We start from the raw sequence: 6,480 nt of genomic DNA, 5'->3' as shown, positions 1-6,480 counted from the left end.
GTATTTTTGGGTATGAAGAAGCATCAAAATAATCTAAATATTTTCCGCTCTCCGTAAGGAGCTGTCAACATCGTGATTTTGGCTATGAAACATCCACCTCAAAGTTATGCCCAGAACAATACATGTTAAAAGAGTTATTTTCAGCCCACTTACTGTATAATCCTACGTCGCGGAAATACAAACCGTTTCTAAAATAGAAATGGCCGTTGCTCGTCGCGCAGCCCGGTCGCAGCTGGTTCGGACAAAACCTCTGATTAACATGGAAAAGATGGCCTTTTACCGCGTGTCGCAGCGCCGCGTCTGCCTGGGACATGATGCAAGACTTATTTGTTTCCCAACCCAGAAAGCAGGTACACATGTAAGATGTCTGCCAAAGATCTGGAGACCTAGACCCTGGAGACCATAAATTCTGATTCAAAAACATCTTGTAGATGTCTGTTACATACAACGGGAGACATTTTAGTGAGGTTTTGCAGCTGTCGATGCAGACATCAAATCGACGTCTCCCAGATGTATGTGTCATTAGGGAAACGAGTACGATGTACTTTACGCTACGTTAAATTGAAACGTTCCACCCTTCAAATTCTGAATCGAATGAGTGGCTCATCCGGTTACTTGAAGTGCACTTCTCTTTAGGAATCTATACACAATGTGAAGAACATATGTTTGCGATTTGAGATGCGTCTATGCTACCATGCTAACGTTAGCTACACGTCAAATCGTGTGCAATACATAACACAAGTATGCCACAAGGGGTGCTATAAGCATAATCTTCAGTTGTCAGTTAAAAGAACCCTGTCTGAAAACGAACACTTGTTGATGAATTACACTGACATTTAAAGGACATTTTATTTACTGAGTACTTAGATTTGCTAGAACCAGATTAATGAAAGAATTGAATTTAGGCGCGCGTTTGAAATGCATCTGCTGCACATTTCTATCAGTCATACCTCAGAAATGAAGAGTTTATTTTGCTCTCTTGACAGCTAAAAGGAAGCATTCCTCTGGGAATGAGGCTCTCAAACTGACACTCAGGTCTGCACTGGTTCACTTGCTGCGAGTATGTCTGTGTGTTGCCTGTGTGTTTAGACTCTTAAATCCTTTGGAGATCCTCTACTCCAAATTAATTTGCATTCAAAAAACACTTTGTTTGATGGGCATGTGAGTGTTAGAGACTGTGTGCAATCGTAGTGTGTGTGTGTGTGTGTGTGTGTGTGTGTACGTCAGGTTAATGGGTTACACACTAACTGGTCAAACTCGGTAGGGGTTTTTGCCGATTGATGGACCTGTCTGGGCTGTGAGCGTTATCTCTGTGGACAGTTTATTTTACGGAGTGGATTTTTCTAAATAGAAAGACAAAGTGAGAGGATAGCCTAGAAAGTGAGAGATGTTCTTCTATAGGCTCTTTGAACTCACAACATCCTATCCTCTACCAAAAACTTTACAAAACCATACGATTTGGTCATCATTTACTTCAAATCTCCAAAAGTGTTCATGTCGCTCAATTCTTAGTAATGCAAAGGTCATGTGTTCGAACCCCAGCAGACAAAACGCTTTGGATAAAAGCGTCTTCCAAATGTATGAACATATATAAACACGTGACAGCAGCACCAACCCTGTTGAAAAAAACTGCATATGCTGGGTAAGGTGTGTTTTGATGCTGGTTTGACCAGCTTAAACCAGCACATGACCCGCTAAGGACCAACACATGACCAACTAAAACCAGCACATGACCAGCTAAGGACCAACACGTGACCAACTAAAACCAGCACATGGCCAGCTAAGGACCAACACGTGACCAACTAAAACCAGCACATGGCCAGCTAAGGACCAACACACGACCAACTAAAACCAGCACATGGCCAGCTAAGGACCAACACGTGACCAACTAAAACCAGCACATGGCCAGCTAAGGACCAACACGTGACCAACTAAAACCAGCACATGACCAGCTAAGGACCAACTAAACCAGCACATGACCAGCTAAGGACCAACACATGACCAACTAAAACCAGCACATGGCCAGCTAAGGACCAACACGTGACCAACTAAAACCAGCACATGGCCAGCTAAGGACCAACTAAACCAGCACATGACCAGCTAAGGACCAACACATGACCAACTAAAACCAGCACATGGCCAGCTAAGGACCAACACGTGACCAACTAAAACCAGCACATGGCCAGCTAAGGACCAACACGTGACCAACTACAACCAGCACATGGCCAGCTAAGGACCAACACATGACCAACTAAAACCAGCACATGGCCAGCTAAGGACCAACACGTGACCAACTAAAACCAGCACATGACCAGCTAAGGACCAACTAAACCAGCACATGACCAGCTAAGGACCAACACATGACCAACTAAAACCAGCACATGGCCAGCTAAGGACCAACACGTGACCAACTAAAACCAGCACATGGCCAGCTAAGGACCAACACGTGACCAACTAAAACCAGCACATGGCCAGCTAAGGACCAACTAAACCAGCACATGACCAGCTAAGGACCAACACATGACCAACTAAAACCAGCACATGACCAGCTAAGGACCAACACGTGACCAACTAAAACCAGCACATGACCAGCTAAGGACCAACTAAACCAGCACATGACCAGCTAAGGACCAACACATGACCAACTAAAACCAGCACATGGCCAGCTAAGGACCAACACGTGACCAACTAAAACCAGCACATGGCCAGCTAAGGACCAACTAAACCAGCACATGACCAGCTAAGGACCAACACGTGACCAACTAAAACCAGCACATGGCCAGCTAAGGACCAACACGTGACCAACTAAACCAGCACATGACCAGCTAAGGACCAACACGTGACCAACTAAACCAGCACATGACCAGCTAAGGACCAACACATGACCAACTAAAACCAGCACATGACCAGCTAAGGACCAACACATGACCAACTAAAACCAGCACATGACCAGCTAAGGACCAACACGTGACCAACTAAAACCAGCACATGGCCAGCTAAGGACCAACACGTGACCAACTAAACCAGCACATGACCAGCTAAGGACCAACACGTGACCAACTAAACCAGCACATGACCAGCTAAGGACCAACACATGACCAACTAAAACCAGCACATGACCAGCTAAGGACCAACACGTGACCAACTAAAACCAGCACATGACCAGCTAAGGACCAACTAAACCAGCACATGACCAGCTAAGGACCAACACATGACCAACTAAAACCAGCACATGACCAGCTAAGGACCAACACGTGACCAACTAAAACCAGCACATGACCAGCTAAGGACCAACTAAACCAGCACATGACCAGCTAAGGACCAACACATGACCAACTAAAACCAGCACATGGCCAGCTAAGGACCAACACGTGACCAACTAAAACCAGCACATGGCCAGCTAAGGACCAACTAAACCAGCACATGACCAGCTAAGGACCAACACGTGACCAACTAAAACCAGCACATGGCCAGCTAAGGACCAACTAAACCAGCACATGACCAGCTAAGGACCAACACGTGACCAACTAAAACCAGCACATGGCCAGCTAAGGACCAACACGTGACCAACTAAAACCAGCACATGGCCAGCTAAGGACCAACTAAAACCAGCACATGGCCAGCTAAGGACCAACACGTGACCAACTAAAACCAGCACATGACCAGCTAAGGACCAACTAAACCAGCACATGACCAGCTAAGGACCAACACATGACCAACTAAAACCAGCACATGACCAGCTAAGGAACCAACACATGACCAACTAAAACCAGCACATGGCCAGCTAAGGACCAACACGTGACCAACTAAAACCAGCACATGGCCAGCTAAGGACCAACACGTGACCAACTAAAACCAGCACATGACCAGCTAAGGACCAACACGTGACCAACTAAAACCAGCACATGGCCAGCTAAGGACCAACTAAACCAGCACATGACCAGCTAAGGACCAACACGTGACCAACTAAAACCAGCACATGACCAGCTAAGGACCAACACGTGACCAACTAAAACCAGCACATGGCCAGCTAAGGACCAACACGTGACCAACTAAAACCAGCACATGACCAGCTAAGGACCAACTAAACCAGCACATGACCAGCTAAGGACCAACACATGACCAACTAAAACCAGCACATGACCAGCTAAGGACCAACACATGACCAACTAAAACCAGCACATGGCCAGCTAAGGACCAACACATGACCAACTAAAACCAGCACATGACCAGCTAAGGACCAACACGTGACCAACTAAAACCAGCACATGACCAGCTAAGGACCAACACGTGACCAACTAAAACCAGCACATGACCAGCTAAGGACCAACTAAAACCAGCACATGACCAGCTAAGGACCAACTAAAACCAGCACATGACCTGCTAAGGACCAAGGACCTCAGCTCAAGCACCAAATCCTCTAAAAATGTTCTCAAAGCAAGTGTAATAAACTCCTATTTGCTCTTTAACTCGGTGTGTGTATGACAGGCCACTCTTGCTGTCGAACTGATTTGCCATTAAGGTCTGAGACACCATACACACACATACACATCCTCACTGTCACACTGCCATTTCCTCCACCCTGATCTCATAAATATGAATCCCCTGTGAGCTCATTAGCATGGCCACACTGTGCACCACTGCCATCTAGTGAGACACTACCTCTCATGAATATTCAGCGCGTGGGGGGGGCCCCGCGGTCATTAGCGGAGAAAGATCTGAGACAATAACCCAATCAGGAATGAGAGACGGGACTTTGTGTGCGAATGTGTAATTAAGCAGAGCATTCAGACTCATTCTGAGCATCTCTACGATTAGAACCTTTCGCTTATTCATGCGGACCGTCGGTTAGCTGAACAACAAACGCAAATATTTTTGTGAAATGTCCAAAAATATGCATGAATGAATGCTTAATAGGAAGCGGATTTCACAAGAAATGCATTAGTGACGTTACAAAGTGTTCGCTTTGGTTTTAGCAGCTTATGAAGGATGTTCTCTATGTAGTGGTGACGTTTTTGGATTTGCTTGTAAATGCGCATTGATAAAACGTCGCATGCACCAGTTGTAGGGGGCTATGGGCGTTTTTCTGTGCGTACGTAATGTTAGGCAGATGTTTCCTCGATCCTGCACATCTGTGAGGTATTAGGATTGTTAGTAACAGTAGGGCAGAGCTCCAAGGTCTCATGCCTCATATCACTCGGTATACATAAGGCCTCACCGTGGAGCTCTTCCAGGGGCCTTCCCATAAAGATGGAGATGGGGCTCCGTGGTGCATCTAGTGCAAAGAGCTGCGTAACGAACCCCTTAAAAGGCCTCACCTCAGGTGGCTCATTCAGAGTTTCGCAATATGAGACAAACCCCAATGGGCCATCATGAAATGTTAGTTATGATGAGAAACGATATGGCTGTTTGCAGAACTTGACCAAGCTAGAGCATATTTAGATAATTTTTTATCAATTATGTCGTTTACTTGTTTAATGCATGTACACTTACGTATGGCATGAGGCGTATACAAAAAACGCACCATCTGGAAAGGCTTTTATGCTATTTTAAACGTCAAAGATATCATATAAAGACAGTAACGTCATACGTTGCGTAAACATCTGCTCAATGTCGTCAAGCATCTGGCAGAAACCATTTAAATGACGGTTTGCAGATGCGCAAACGCAAAAAGAAAGACGTTTGAGTTTTTTACAACCTATGTTTTCTGGTGTTTTGGGCGAATGTTTAAGAATGAGGACTACAAGTCTACTCGGTTCTCGTAGTAGTTCCTTTTAAAATGTTATTTTAGAAAACGAGGCCGGATAATCAATTTGTGAAAACAACGGTACAAAACGAGATAAACAGTCTCATTCACATTCAAAGTCCACATCTATTCACACGAGGGGCGAACCTGAGGGCTTTTCATAAACCTTGAAGGTTTACTTGCAACACCCAGGGACCTACTTTCACATCGTTTCCTACACTGTTTCTCTCTTCGTCCCTCGGAGTTAGATTATAAATAGTGTTGATCGACAGGTCTGGTTGGATGGTAATTAGAACGGTTGCTGGGGTGAAGGGGGCGGGTCAGTCTCCGTGGTGATAATGAGGCCGGGTCCCACACGACCGCCATGACGGTTCGGTAACCGCTCTCTCCCGTTGCCATCCTGGCTCCCGTAATTATCGGCTGTTTTCTCTATGAGAACATAATCGCCACGGAGAGATGCAATTAGCTGACAACCGATTCCGCCCCCCCTTCCTCTCAGCCGCCCCCCCCCGCTGCTGTTAAGACCCCCGGTACCGGAAAAAAGGATTGAAAAAGAAAAAACGAAATGGTTTTTGATGCAGCTAGCTAACAGCCAGTCAGTCATTCAGCACAAGGGAATCTGTGATTGCACACAGGATCTAATTACACAGTCACACGTTCTTTTATTCCACTGTTCCCATTCTTTCTATTCCTTTTCCCTTTGTTATGTGACGGAGGGTGCAGGAAAAAGGAGA

Source organism: Barbatula barbatula, assembly GCF_947034865.1.
Source record: "Barbatula barbatula genome assembly, chromosome: 4".
In the NCBI taxonomy this organism is placed as follows: domain Eukaryota; kingdom Metazoa; phylum Chordata; class Actinopteri; order Cypriniformes; family Nemacheilidae; genus Barbatula; species Barbatula barbatula.
This window is presented reverse-complemented; position numbering follows the sequence as displayed.